The sequence below is a fragment of the Balaenoptera acutorostrata genome, chromosome 15 (assembly GCF_949987535.1).
Source record: "Balaenoptera acutorostrata chromosome 15, mBalAcu1.1, whole genome shotgun sequence".
Lineage (NCBI taxonomy): Eukaryota > Metazoa > Chordata > Mammalia > Artiodactyla > Balaenopteridae > Balaenoptera > Balaenoptera acutorostrata.
In genome coordinates, this window is record NC_080078.1 from 78930265 (window position 1) to 78945559 (window position 15295).

Below are 15295 nucleotides of genomic sequence, written 5' to 3' on the forward strand. Positions count from 1 at the left end.
CTTGGTCTCTGTGCGTCGAGTCCCAAGGATGACAGTCCCTTCCCCCTTCCTGTTCATTCATTTAATGGATCTGAATTGACGTGCCTCTTCCGTGCTAGGCGGTGCTGAGGCGCTGGAGGTAGTGTTTGCTGAACAAGACAGGCAAGATCCTATCCCCCGTGAGCTTAGAGTCGAACAGGGCAGTCCAACACATAAGCAGACAATTTCAGATGGGGACAAGTGCTATGAAGAAAACAACATAACGGGGTAGAGAGTGATTTCAGGGAAGATGGCCTGCCTCAGAGAAGGGGATCAGGGAAGATCTGTCAGAGGAAGAGATACTTGCTCTGTGAGCTAAGCCCTGAGAGTAGCAGGCTAAAGAGCTTTCCAGCCAGGAGGTCTGGAGTACCCACTCCACTGGGGCCAGAATATTACCCCGTGTCAGGCAGGCAACAGGGGAGGTTAACGTTTTTACTCTCTCTAAAATAGCATCTTTCTCCCGATGAGCATCTTATCCTTTGGTCATGGTTGAGATGATGGTGTCTTCCCCGTCCTCATCTCCTTGTGGGTTACGGTGGTTCATAAATAAAAAGTTCGGAAGGTAGGGTTTCTCACGTATCTCTACATCATCAGATTAAAAAGATGAAGAGGTCTGCTTTCACAAGAGCTAAATCCTCTGAAGAAAATATGTGCTCCCGATTAAATGTCATCGCGGGGGTTGTGAGGATTAACCAAAACCACACTCGGTATTTTAAATAAGCAATGTACAGAATAGAGAGATGTTGTTACTTGTGTAAAGGGAGAAGGCTGTTTTCGGCTTATAGGCTCAAAAGGCAAATTGTGAGATCCATCAGCTGGTAGTATTAAAATCTATTTTGAGCTCCACTTAAAAAGGAAAAAAGCTTTAAGCAGTTCTTTGGTATGCTTGACTAACAAAAGCCTTTTTTTGGCAGGCTTGGTTTCATGTGGATTTGCATCAAGCTTATTTGACAGGATTCTTTTTACTTGCGCTGTAATGTATATTAGCTTATGATAGACTAATACATATAACCACTCTAATCTGTATAAGTACGATCGATCAATATATAAAATTTGTATTCCGTGTCTAGTCTGTCTGAGTTAACTGAATGAATCCCACTAGTGACTTTGAGAATGTGTAGACAAATTTTCTGCATCAGATTGAATACAGTAGAGTCTAAAGTGGTTTTAAATGAAAAAATTCTTGGTCTGAAGTGTTGGAGTTGATAATGATATACCCCATCACAAGTAGGGGTGGCCTCCAGGAGGTACTGGGGAGAATCTTTTATACTGAAGCTGACTCAGTTGGCAACAGCAAATTCATATTATAAAAAGTCCTTGTTTGAATTTGATGACTTACAGTCTTAGGGAGGAGTGGGAGACCTGTCACCCAAGCGCTGTTAAAACTGTGTTAAGCAAGTCACTAGCATGGAGCCTGGTCTTCAGTTAATTTCCCTCATTGTTCTTATGTTTGTCTACCACCTGGGAACCCCAGGAGTTAGTCGAGATTGCTGTATGTTGAGAGTTCTCTAGATCCTTAATCGATTGCCACATTTCTAGAGGTGGTTTCTTTTATCTTAGAGAATTATCCACTATGGGCTTTCTCACCTCTGCAGTACAGATATTTTTCTTTTACAAAATCTAAATCAGACGCTCTTTTCCTTCTTGATGTTAAAAGTGGCAAACTCTGGCATTTTAAAAAAAATGTAGAGTTCAAATGACCTTGAGTCTAAAGTGGCAAATTTTCCAAAGTGTGTGTCAATTTACGAAAACCATTATTTTTCAGGAATTCAAAGAAATGTGTTTATGGTGGGTAGAAAATGGAAGTTAAAAAAAATTAATATTTTGTAGCCCGTCACAATGAAGGCAGCCTTATACAGAGTCATTTTGAGCTTGCTTAGTCTATTGTGATTTTTTAAATAATATGTAATTTTTGCTTAACATTTTGTAAACAAAGCAGTGCAGTTATTTCTCACTATACTAACTTCTAACTAGAACAAAAAGATGTAAAAACTTGGAAACAATTGGGAAAAGAACAAAGGATGAAGTAGACTTTTGAATGCCAAGGAATGAGGCGGCTTAGAAAACAAATGTTTCAGGCGAAGATTCTCTGCTAGCTCAATTTGATAAAGTGAGCATAACTGATTTTATATAGTTGTTAATGCTAATAGATAGCATAGATACTAATAAGCATTTAGGTCTATAAAAAGTCAGCCTTGATAGCATGTGTAGATGGCTTTAAAAAATTGTTTTCTATCATTTAAATGATTGTATGTCTGGTTTGAAAAGTGGAAGTAATACTTAGCAAGCCTGGAGTGCCCAAAAGAGAAGAGAGAACACAGATAGGGCAAAGGGATTGGTTTTTGGAGCTAGAATGAGAGAAGAGGGGGCTTGAATGAATGAAAATAGGAAAAAACTACCCTCCATTTGTAGTTTAAGGTTTGGGTCAGGTGTTTCGCCATTTGTCTCATCTCTAATTCTTTGATTCTCTGACACCGTTCACTACTTTTCAGTATGAATGATTTGATTGTTTCAGATAAAGGAGATTGCAACAATAGCTTGTGACTTGAAGGCAAGATTTATTCTATGTTAGAGGCAGGCTTTGTAATACGGGCCACTCTTCCAATTGACATTTGTTTTTATAGCTGCTTTCATTATGAAATACGATCTAATGCCTGACTAGGTTAAAACCATGTTATAACAATAATTCACTAAAATTCCTTACTGCTGTATACAGCTTATTTTGTTACAGTCCAAGATGAATATTAAAATTTCCCAGTAATTTTTATATAAATACCATTCTCTTCAGAGAAAAACTGTGTTTTGTGCAGAGGAGAAAGATCTATACACTATGACTCACTTCACTTAAAAAAAAGAAAGACAAACGGAAGTGACATGGAGAGGATGGGAAGCTCTAGTCATCTTGAGTGACCCATTAGATCTAAATGTTCTTGTGTAGCCCTGGTTTGAGTGAACTAAATTTAGGTGTCTGATCACCACTTTGGAAATGGTGCAAAGACGTTTGTAATTGTCTGGACTCAGATTAACTGGGGGCACAAGTAGAAATAGTGGAGGGAAGAACTTTTTGCTCTCATTATTTGTTTGACATCACTGGCATATTTATAGGAATACTTTGGTTCTTTTGGAAGTACATCATAAACTATATCAGATGGTTCTCAAGAGTCAGCTGGGGGATAATGGTAATGCAAATGATTTTCGGTTGCCAGTTATCTACCATTGGGCTCCAAGGCCCCTCCAGTGCATTTTGCATTTTTTTTTTTTTTTTTTTTTTTGGCTGCACTGAGCTGCATGCGGGATCTTAGTTCCCCGACCAGGGATCGAACCCATGCCCCCCTGCATTGGAAGTGTGGAGTCTTAACCGTTGGACTGCCAGGGAAGTCCCTGCATTTTGCATTTTAGCATGAATAGCTCCCCCAAACCTATTTAAAAAGATGCCTGGTATTGAGTAGTGTAATTGAATGTATACTGAATTTCATGATAGAAATAAATTTTAAAATTTCCTGTAGGGGTTTTGTCAGACTCTTAACTGCTGAAATAACTGTGCCTTTTCTTTTTTCCCTTTTCTCTTTTTTTTGAGTTGTCTATTTTCTGATCTTTTAGATGGCAGAATCCTTTTGGCAGTTTTTGTCTTATGCTGTGCTTTTAATTGCAGGTACTTTTTCATAAGCCAGCCTGAGCTCATGTGTCTTTTGCACAAGCTGGCATCCCTCCCTACAGTGTTTATGTTAATTTGTTCATGGTAACCAACTAATACTGACTACAAATAGTCTGGACATGTTTCTTTGTACTGCCCATGTTTAGGAAAAGGGGAAGTCCAGCAGGGTCATTGTGTCCAAGACAATGTAGTTTGGTACCAGTCATTTGGTGCATGTTTTGAATATCCAGAAGTGCTGGGGACTTTGGAATGGTTCTTGATTCCCTCTACCACATCTCATTGATTGGTCACTATGATGTCCTTCCTACCATCCCAGTGGTCTAGGTTCTTAAATTTTGCTTATAATACTGCTGTCGTTTCTGGTTTCACATTACAGAAATTAGTGAAACCAGAAGCATATTAATAAGGTCCCTCAGCAATCTCTCCACATCTCCCCCCCGCCCCACTGTGTATATTCTTCACATTATCACTAGAGTAATTGTGTTAAAAACAGACCTGAGTCTGTCACTCCTCTGTTTACTTCTATGCTTTCATTTATCTGTAAGGTCCAAGCTCCTTGGCATGGCAGCCAGGTTCCAGCCATCCCCTCCTGTGTACCTTTTATTCTAGCCACACTAGAAGGTGCAGTGTTCTCCAGACTCATCCTTCTCTTTCATTCCTCTGTACTTTGGCTCAACACTTTGTTTAGGCTGCCTTTCCCACTCATTCTGGCTTGCGCCTCCCAGCTCAAATGTGTGGCCCCTTGCACTAGATTTTGGCTCTCTCACTTGTGTGCTTACATACACCTTCATACCTATCTCTTTTAAAGCCCTGCTCTCATGGGAGCTGTTCGTTTGTATCCGGGTCCATCTACTCTAGGGTCCAGACTGTGGAAGTCAGCTCTTCCATCTTTGTCATTCATCTTGGTGTCCTCTGCACCGGGCACAAAGTGCCTAAGAAATGTTGGGGTTGAATCGATTGTCAGCACTTTGCCCCAGGCCCTGACAATAGAAAGACAAGTCACAGTTCCCAACTCCCGTTCTGGGGGAGGAGGAATGGTAGACACAAAAAGATTAGCCTGCGTTAGTACTAATAGCAGAGGCCACTCTCAGAGAAAACCAGTACAATTTGAGCCATGGCTTGATGAGGCAGTTTGGTATTGCCTGCTGTGGTGGCTTGGAAGAAAAGCTTGGATGCTTACCCAGTAGGAAACCCAGTTTGTTTCACAGGAACTTTAAATTTAACAACAAATTTGTACTTGTCCTGAGGCGAACTTAATAGGAAACTTGGAGGTGATATATCTGTCTCTCTAAGAATTATTGAATTACTCTGTTCTCATCACTCTTGACTTGTTCTCACATGCCTTCTAGAAGGGCTTTGCATGTAGCTGGTTTGTAAAATATTTTTTGACTGTGGGATTAAAAATATGTATGGTTCTCCGTAAAGTAACAACCCTTATAAAACCTGTGATTTCTTTTCAAAGTATAAATGCTAAAGGCAAACGTTTTTGGCCTTTGATCAGATCACCCTTCTGGGCAAGAGAGTAGCTTTATCTTTTGCTTTTTCTCTAGTTAGCTCTAACACTAACTAGGCTGAATGGGTCCCTTCCTTTCTTTGGGCTTCAGTCCCTTCCTGTGTAAAAATGATCCTTGACTAACTGATCACTAAGTTCTCGTCAAGTAATGAAAGTCTTTAATATGCTCACACAGAGAGTTTGATGTTCCTGAAGTAATCCTTGTAACCACTGCTGTGGTTACTCAATTTTGTAAGGTGCGTGGGTGTCGGTGGGTACAGTGAGGCTCAAAAATGTGTAAGAGTTTTGTGAGTATAGTTAAAGATTCAAAAGAATTGAATCTTTTTTTTCCCAAGAGGTATTGAACATTTTTAATAAGTAGGGTTCATTTGGTTTAGTAATGTGGGAAAATGAGTGGCACTGACATATGAGTTATGCTTGCAGTTTTTCTCTGAGTAGCAATTGGGTGGTTTTTCCTGTAAAGATAGAGGAACTGATTCTCGAGAATTTACGAAAGATTCAACCCCAGCTAGGTACACTAAGAGTAGCTGCCCTTTATGTTGTAATTTTAGAAAGAAACCAACATCTGGTCTAAACTTCATTTGAAGAGCGTGATAGTATACACAGCTGCCGTGTTTGAGAAGAAAGTACCTAAGGCTCCAGCATTTTAGAAATAATGCTTCACTTTGTAGAAGTGGGCTTCATAGTTTCCTAGCTGCTGCCCTCTCCTTCCTCAAGGCAGCTTGACGTATCACAAGTGTCTTACTGACAGTTTTGTAAATTTTGAAATGTCTGAAAGCTAGGAACAAGACCATTTCCCATGGAAGATTTTTTTTCCCCCGAAATAAGTAGCCAAAGAAAAGTCAAGGCCCCCCAAATCAGTTGATCTTCGGAATGTGGTACAAGTCACACTGCAGACAAAAATAACTACTGATAAATGATTTTCAGTTTTTTGTTGTTGTTGTTTTTTAATTTGTGACCTGATTCAATTTGCAGTTTTGAATGCTTACGATTCTACCAACGCTGTTTGTAAAGTTTTACGGATACCCCGTGGTAATTAGAATTGGTGCTTAAGAAGTTCTACAACATGGAATCACAAAATAAACATGGCTTCTTAGCAAAGGGACACTTAAGGTCCATATTTTTCTCTGGAAAATATACATATTCCCTACTACTCTTAATCTAGTAGTGTGCCAGGAAATTCTGAGTCCTTATTGAGGCTTAACCGCTTGTTGAAGCAAACCTTTGGGCTCGAGTGGACTTGTGTCCTGGGCTTCTTTCGTTTTTACTTGCAGAGCTTTCTTCCCAAAGACTGATTGAGGCACGTTTTCTTTTACAGATGAAGAAGGAAAAGCCTCGGCTGTGTTTGTGGCTTTTGTGGGCAAGCGACACCACTTGCAAAGATAAGATGAGCATAGCAAAACTAGGTTTCCAAAACTGTGTTTTTTAAATTTATTAGTTAGTGATTAGAGAAGGAAAACTCTCCCTTATCTCTCTCTGTTATGAAACATTTTTCCCCCAACTTTTTTTTTTTCTTATCTAATGGCTTTGTTACTGGTGCATCTCTTCCTTTTAAAGAATCTCATTTAAAAAATGCCATGCTGGGGCTTCCCTGGTGGCGCAGTGGTTGAGAATCTGCCTGCCAATGCAGGGGACACGGGTTCGAGCCCTGGTCTGGGAAGATCCCACATGCCGTGGAGCAACTGAGCCCGTGAGCCACAATTACTGAGCCTGCGCGTCTGGAGCCTGTGCTCCGCAACAAGAGAGGCCGCGATAATGAGAGGCCCGCGCACCGCGATGAAGAGTGGCCCCCGCTTGCCGCAACTGGAGAAAGCCCTCGTACAGAAACGAAGACCCAACACAGCCAAAAATAAATAAATAAATAAAAACTAGTAAATTGGCCACATAAGATTAAAAAAAAAAAAAAATGCCATGCTAAGTTCCAGGGAACAGCTTAGCTAGTTTTTATTCTGATGAGTACTGATTACTCAGAGAAATATACACTATTGTGAATTGCTTACAGGAAGGTGAACATCAAGTAATTACTCCAAGTAGTTGGAATTCTCCGAAGAACAGGGGGTTACTTAAAAATGTCTGCGCATGAAATCACTTCTGAATATAACTTCACTGAAGAGAACAAATAGGCAAGCTGCATTTAGCATAATACGGTAAATTAGCTTTAAATTCCCTCGGTGCTTAAACATTTGTCACTGTTATATTTATCTCTTTTAGATTTTGTATTGCTTCACTATTCAAATAGTCAGGGCTGAGTTTGCTTCTACAAGGATAAAGGCAAAGTATGCCTAACTGGGTCATAAATATTTGTGTGCCTCCCTTTTGCACAGAGAAAAGAGGCCTCTAAGAAGATATTCAGGGGTCTTTCAGAGGGAGGATACTTTGTTTTGTGGTTTTTGTTGTTCTTGTTGTTTTGCTTTATTTTTACCTGATTCAAACCGTTATTTTGACAGCATCTTAGAGTTAAGAGCATTGCCATTATTGTTCTCCACCACCTGGATACCACCTCCCTGTTGCCAGGGTCTTTTGGATCATCCTCGGAGGTGGGGTGAAGGGGTGAAGCAGAGTGGTGCAATATCAGGAAGTTGCATTAAGCCACATCAGGTTGACAGGCACAAAGCCACATTTCTGGAGCAATCCCCAGTATACCGGGTGATGTGGCCATGATTGAGGGTTAGCTGGTCCACATCTCCCATGAACCATCCTTGAGAATCCACATCCCCATGATGTGCTGCGTTTTAATGGGTCCTTTATGTACCTATCATGGTACCATTTCTAAGTGTATTTAAATATTCCTTCATGTCCCACTAACAGTTTTTCTTAATATATCCTAGGAATATTAGTGTCATTAGCAGTATTTTATTTCATCTGTTCTTGTCATAGTACCCAGGTCTGCTACTGTCCCTTGTTTTTCTACTTACTGATAAGAATGCTTTTGAGAGTTTTAGTATTGAAGAGTGCACAGTAGCAGTTGGTAGGTTTTATACTCATCGTTTCTTAACCACTCGTTTCCATCCTTTTTGAGCTTGAACTTTCCCCAGAAAACTTATCAAAAATGTAGTCATCACGCAGAGAGAATCATGGTAAAAGTAGTTGAAGTTTAACAAACTAGTACCTTTTTTTTTTTGCATGAACCCACATTTGTCAACTAAGCTTCCTTTTGCAACACGTTCCACTACTTTATGACAAAAACTTTTGTGTTTCCCAACAGCCTTTGTTCATTGGAAGATGTTGCTTTTGGAAGTAGGAAATAAACGGCTTGAGGAGATGGAGGCAAGCTTTGGTCTGAAGTAGGAGTCTGGTATGTCCCTAGCTCTCTGTGAGAAGCGCATTTGGAGATGGGTGTGGTCCATCATCTGAAATTTCCTATCTTCAGTTTGAGGAGGTGGTTACCATTCTAACCACTCAAGAACTGCATGGTACATGCTCTTTTATTTACAGGGCAAAACTTAACTGTAATGGTTTCCCTTGTACTTGCCTTCAAATTAATAAAATGTCATTCTTTGGTAATGTTTACATGCCAGAAGGAAGAAAGGATACAGCTGAAGTTAAAGGATTAAATTGGCATCACACCTTTAGTTTTGTAAATGCTTTTAATGTTTGATTTTTGTAGGTTGATCATAAGGAAGTGATAAGTATGTTAGGTTATTTGTGGTTTGAGCTAATTTTAGTCTCTTGTTCACAGCTTGCTTTATATCAGCTTGCTTTATATCCTTTGACATTTGCTTTCTAGAAAGACAAATTTTGAATGTAGGACTCAGTTTATATTCTACACTTGGCTACATTTCAAAAAAATATTTTCGCAGTACTTTGGTAGTTGGACACTTTGAAACATAGTAACATTCTTTTAAAAATCATTGATTCCTTTGCTTAGTGATGTCTCTACTTTTCCAGCAAGTAAATTAGATTCCTTCATAGAGGCTTGGAACTCTTGCTACAAGCCAGTGGCTAAAAGGGTATGGTTGATACTAGAGGATTTTTAAAAGAGTCTGACTGACCCTGAGATGTACTGAAGCAAGGCTTTGATTGGCTGCGTATAGGAAACCTTCCCCACCCTGTCCCCCTAGTTGATAGAGCTTTTTACTCACAAAGGCTGGGCCTTTGTCTCAAAGCTTTAGTCCCAGCTGCCCTGCTACCCACCCTTAACCAACTCCCCCGGAACATACATCCCCCCCAGGGACTTGTGAGGTGATGGAAGAAGAGGACAGGGTTTGGGTTCTGGGTCTGCCTTCGAGTATTGTGGGACCTTGAAGGAGTTAACATTCAGGATCTGTAAAATGTGGTGATTAGACCAGATAGCCTTACAGCATGACTGGAATCTAACATCCTACACCTACGTGGTCACACGAGGAGCCAGGAGAGTGGGGCAACTTTGCTGGAAAAATGGGGGCTTCACGTCCCACTCATGCTAGATTTGGTAGCCATATATGTTCCATGATCCCCCTTATCTAAAAGTGAGACAGAGCTTTAAATTTTCATATTAACTCAAATCAAAACTTTAAAAATCCATTATGTCCTTAAAAAGAATAAAACACCCTGTGTGGGCATAAATCCATTATTTTATAAAATGACTGAATGCCACAGTGATGAATGCAGTTTCCTTTGAAATTCTTCTCATGTCTAAAGAGGATTATTGGGTTTTGTAATTGGACTGAAATCTCCCATTCAAGGGAGAAAGGCACAGTCTGATCCACGTTCTACCCTCATTCATAATAAAACCCAATAACAGCTAACATTTTTGAATTCTGTACGTGCCCCAGGCACTGCGCAAAGTGCTTTACATGCAGTACCATTTGTTACACACCATAAATTGGTCTTTAATAGCAGGAAATGTTTTGGGAGGACAATTAGGTGTCAGAGCCTCGATGTTCTTCTTTGCCTGAGGTCTCCCATGTCCTGGATCCAGCTTTACAATGGCACTGTGGCCATGCTCACACTGATACACAACTGCAGGGACAAGGAATTGTGCTTCGCCTCCTGGTTGATTAGCACATAGGAAGAGAGAGTTTGTAGATTTTTGACCCTTGCCCATATTTCTGACCTCTCACCTAGATGTCACAAGTTGGCCACACAGTGCTTTTAAAAAAAGAGGAGTTTAAGCTTTTGTCATTATTGATAAATCAGGAGAAATCACATACAAATCTGGATTTCTGGCTTCACTTGAAAAATCTGAAGATCACACGGCCTGAGCCCACCGTGGCAGTGGTCTGCTGATCTGAGGGGCACGTGTGTATTCTTCTCCCCAGCGGGTCCCCCTGTCCTCGCTTATATGAACTACCCAGCCATTGGACGCACTTGAGTTTGTAGCCTCTACTCCAGACTGGGTTTTTTTTCTTGGAGTTGTTTATTAGCATTAGAATTAAGGTGATTTTAAAAAGACTTTTAGGCTTGTAAGTAGTTGGTGTACTATCATTAGATAAACTCAAAGCAAGGGAAGACTAGCTGGAGATATGGTGGCTAGTGTGAAAATGCCTGAGGGAGTGCCCTTGACATTAAAATCCGGGATAAAATCATTAGCCAGGTGCTTCTTTCCTTCCTGTCCTTCCCCCTTCCCTTGTCATCCTTATCCCCTTTCTGCTATTTTGAGGAAGTTGGAAGCTGCCACCATTTTTTTCCACCTCGAGCAACTGAGTGTGACTGTACTTTTGTCCCATGTTCAATTATTTCCATGAACTATTTTTGATGACCAACTTGGAAATTAAATTGGATGGTCAGTATGGGACTTGACAAGAATGACTTGCTCACATAAGTTTGCACTGAAAAATCTAAGAAGTAGTGTTTTTAATGACTTGCTTTGTGACCTGGTTAGGAATGATACCATTTGTCATGTGTCTCAATTCATGATTAGATGGTTTCTCTACCTTATCCTCTCTATCAAGGGATGAAATAAATGGTAGCCATGATTGGGGGGAAAAATATATATATGTATATATGTTACAAAGAATATGTGTGAAAGGTCTCTATCCCTGTTTAGCAACAGAAGTATGTGTTATATTGTAGGAGATGCTATTCCTTTGATCCCTCTTGAACATCTCTTCTTCCATAGGGGTATATTACATATGACAAGTTAGAACAAGCAATAGATAGGGAAGATTCTTTACCATTATAAAACAATCAGTATCCTTGTTCTAAGTTTTGTAGCTTTTCCTCTCCTAAAGCTGAATCCCAGGAGGACAAAACCAACTCGGTGTTTTAGCACTCCTGAATCGTGTGACATGATGGCATTGGCCATTTAATACTTTTTTGTATATATGAAATTAAAATCAATAACTGGAGATCAATTACTCCATGAAGCTTTTCATCTCCCCTTTATTTCCTCTTCTGTTCTGCAATGGTAAGCTCCTTTCAGGCAGAGTCCATTCACTCATTCAAGTACATGAGCTAGGGGCCAGGCTCTGCTCGGCAGTGAGGGTAAGTGGTGAGCAAGAAAGACACAGTCGGTCCTTGCTGTTAAGAAGCTTAACAGGGCTTCCTTGGTGGCGCAGTGGTTGAGAATCTGTCTGCTAATGCAGGGGACACGGGTTCGAGCCCTGGTCTGGGAAGATCCCACATGCCGCGGAGCAACTAGGCCCGTGAGCCACAACTACTGAGCCTGCGCGTCTGGAGCCTGTGCTCTGCAACAAGAGAGGCCGCGATAGTGAGAGGCCCGCGCACCGCGATGAAGAGTGGCCCCCGCTTGCCGCAACTAGAGGAAGCCCTCGCACAGAAATGAAGACCCAACACAGCCAAAAATAAAAAATATAAAAATAAATAAATAAATAAAAAAGATTACTATTAAAAAAAAAAAGAAGAAGCTTAACAGTGCAGCCAGCAAAGGGGCTGGGTAGCGACAGTCCCAGTTCAGCGTGATGAGAGCTCTCATAGGCGTAGGCCTGGGTACTTGGGGACACTAAGGAAGAGGCATTTGGGAGAAGGAAAAGCAAGCGGAAGAGCTGTCAGGTAAAGGTAGTCTATAAAAGTAATATCTAAGTGGAGATTCCAAGGGCAGGCAGGAGTGAGCCCCTTATGTTCTCCAGTCCCCTAATCTGGGTTCAGGCCTCCTTGCCCTTCTCTGTTCATGTTAAGTGTTAAATTACCTAAGCTTGAAAGCATGGGAGCATATTTAACTTTCTTCCTCTTTGTTCTTAACCCTCCGCCTCCCATCCACCCCTTGCCCCTCCACGATTCATATGCATTGTCTCTCTTTCTCTTAATATACATTTTTTTCCTCTCTCCCTTGCCATTACTTCTCACCTTGAGTGTGATAATGGCCTCAGAATCCTTCTAATAGGGTGACTTAGTGAGGGCTACAACATGTCATTGACCTCATGTTGCCGCCGTGTAGTGAAGTCATCTGTGTAGGTGTCTTCTCTGGCAGACATGTTTGTGTTATCGTCTGTGCGTTAACAGTGTTAACGGACAGTGCGTTACACTTAGTAGGCAGGTAGTACAGTATTGATTGCAATGAAGTGATAGCTTTTATATAAATAGTTTTATTTTTCTTATCCAGGTATTTATGCAGATACTCTTCAGTCCGTACAAAAAGCAGAATTATCTTTTATGACACAAAATGTTTTTTAAAAAGAATCTTTAAGTATAAGCCTGACTCAGTAAGTACAAATTGAAAATATGTGGCTATCCCCCTGATTTGCAGATGACACTATAAGAAGAAAGGTCTCATTTATTCATTGTGAATGTTTTTGTTTTTTTTTTTAAGAAGGGAGATTTTTTTTTTTTTATAGCTACTTTATTTATTTATTTATTTATTTTTGGCTGTGTTGGGTCTTCGGTTCGTGCGAGGGCTTTCTCTAGTTACGGCAAGTGGGGGCCACTCTTCATCGCGGTGCAGGGACCGCTCTTCATCGCGGTGCGCGGGCCTTTCACTATTGCGGCCCCTCCCGTCGCGGGGCACAGGCTCCAGACGCGCAGGCTCAGTAGTTGTGGCTCACGGGCCCAGCTGCTCCGTGGCATGTGGGATCTTCCCAGACCAGGGCTCGAACCCGTGTCCCCTGCATTAGCAGGCAGATTCTCAACCACTGCGCCACCAGGGAAGCCCTATTCATTGTGAATGTTAAAGGATATTTTTAATGGTGTTGGCTGGCTTATCCCATTATGTGGTCTGTTCATTAGCAGTTCTCTATACATAGACGGCTTTGTTCGAATGAGTCTTTCAAGTCAAGTACCTTGTCAAATAAGTTTACTGATAATTTATCCTAGTTTTAAATGACTAAGTGATAGGCTTTAATTTTTAGGCATTTTAACATTTTTGGATATGATTACATATTCTGAGACTTTGTGATTTAAACACAAAAATTATCATCTTGAGTAATTCCGAATGAGTTGCTGATTGCTGCCTGTTTTCCGTTCACATACGTACTAAACTCATTCCTTGCTGTTTCGGAACAGTCAGACTTAGATATCTGCAAACCATTAAGGTTGTGAAACATCTTTTCTTTTTTCCTTTTTCTAATTCTGGCTTTGAAGATCATGTGTGGAAGTAGTACTGGATTCAATTTTCTAAAGAATAATTCTTGATTACTAGTCATTACAGATTTGAAAAGGGAAGAGTTTTTCTTATCAATGGAGGACAAAGTAGAGTAAAAGAAGCTTTGACTATTTTTCCTTCACTGGTGAAGGAGGATGTTTCAATGTGGCTTCTGTTTTTGTTTTTCCTCCTTCCGGTTTTATTTTGGAGTCATTTACATGTCACTGAATGGATACTATAGAACATCCATAGCAGAAATAGGTATATGGAGTAGAAAAACAGTAGTTCACAGACCTCTCAACAGAGTCACTAAACATAGCTTTTTTTTTTTTTTTTTTTAATTTATTTTTGGCTGCGTTGGGTCTTCGTTGCTGCGCGCGGGCTTTCTCTAGTTGCAGCGAGCGGGGCTACTCTTCGTTGCGATGCGCAGGCTTCTCATTGTGGTGGCTTCTCTTTTTGCGGAGCACGTGCTCTAGGCGCGTGGGCTTCAGAAGTAGTGGCACGCAGGCTCAGTAGTTGTGGTGCACAGGCTTAGTTGCTCCACAGCATGTGGGATCTTCCCAGACCAGGGCTCGAACGCGTGTCCCCTGCATTGGCAGGCGGATTCTTAACCACTGCGCCACCAGGGAAGCCCCTAAACATAGCTATTAAATGGACAGAATATTGCAGGGGGGAAGCAACCGTTTTTAAGATGGAAGTGAATAAGAAAGCATTATAAAAATAGATCCTTAATAGAAGTCCAAACTCTGGATAAGACCCTGGTTCACTGATTATGCTTTGTCTTAGGTTTGGAGGGGAGGTGTAGATGTGCATGTGTTGGGGGTGGGAGTTTGAATCTTAGAGAGGATTCCAGCAGGCATTCCCAGTCAATAAATTGCCTTTGGGGGAATTGTTTAATTACTTGCCTATATTATGCTGGTCATATTTTAAGTGGGCCACTCTGCATCCCTCCCTCTCCCCTTAATTTACCTGGCACACATGTCCTCTTTTCCACAGCTGCTGTCGCCCCTGGGCCACGTCAGTGTTCCCTTGGGCAGTCCACCCACCATCCTCACCTCCTCCCCTGGAAATTTCATGTCCCTCTCCTTTTGCCGTCTCCTTCCCATAGGGCACGCCCTGGCCCTTGGGATCTTTTCTGTCTTTGCCATCTCATTAGACTCAGACCTTTCACTCTCCAATCACAGCCTCCTGTGCTTCCACACTCCCTCACTCAGTTACTTCCCTCCTCTGGGTTTACTCCTACAGCCAGATTTCCAGCTGCTCCTTTCCAGAGCCAGTCCTCCCTTGCCTTCTTATGCAGCCGGTCAGTCCCTTGAAATGCTGCCTCTCCAATATCCCCGCGTAGCCCTTCTGCCCATTTTCTTTTTTTTTTTTTTTAATTTATTTAATTTATTTTTATTTTTGGCTGCGTTGGGTCTTTGTTGCTGTGTGCGGGCTTTGTCTGGTTGCGGTGAGCGGGGGCTACTCTTCGTTGCGGTGCGCAGGCTTCTCATTGCGGTGGCTTCTCTTGTTGCGGAGCACGGGCTCTACACGCACAGACTTCAGTAGTTGTGGCACGCGGGCTCAGTAGTTGTGGCTCGCGGGCTCTAGAGCACAGCCTCAGTAGTTGTGGCGCATGGGCTTAGCTGCTCCACGGCATGTGGGATCTTCC

The 15295-nt window shown here is 41.4% G+C and overlaps 1 protein-coding gene across 7 annotated transcripts in view; it reads left to right on the forward strand.

The window, feature by feature from the left end:
• The window catches only part of PTPN1 (protein tyrosine phosphatase non-receptor type 1), a 143471-nt gene that overhangs the window by 74267 nt on the left and 53909 nt on the right, over window positions 1-15295 (forward strand). The window contains exon 2 of one of the 7 annotated variants that reach the window (XM_057529487.1): window positions 8392-8481. The exons of the other annotated variants lie outside the window; for them this stretch is intronic. The gene's annotated coding sequence lies outside the window, so the exon portion shown is untranslated. The remainder of the gene's footprint in view (window positions 1-8391; window positions 8482-15295) is intronic. 7 annotated transcript variants of the gene reach the window in all.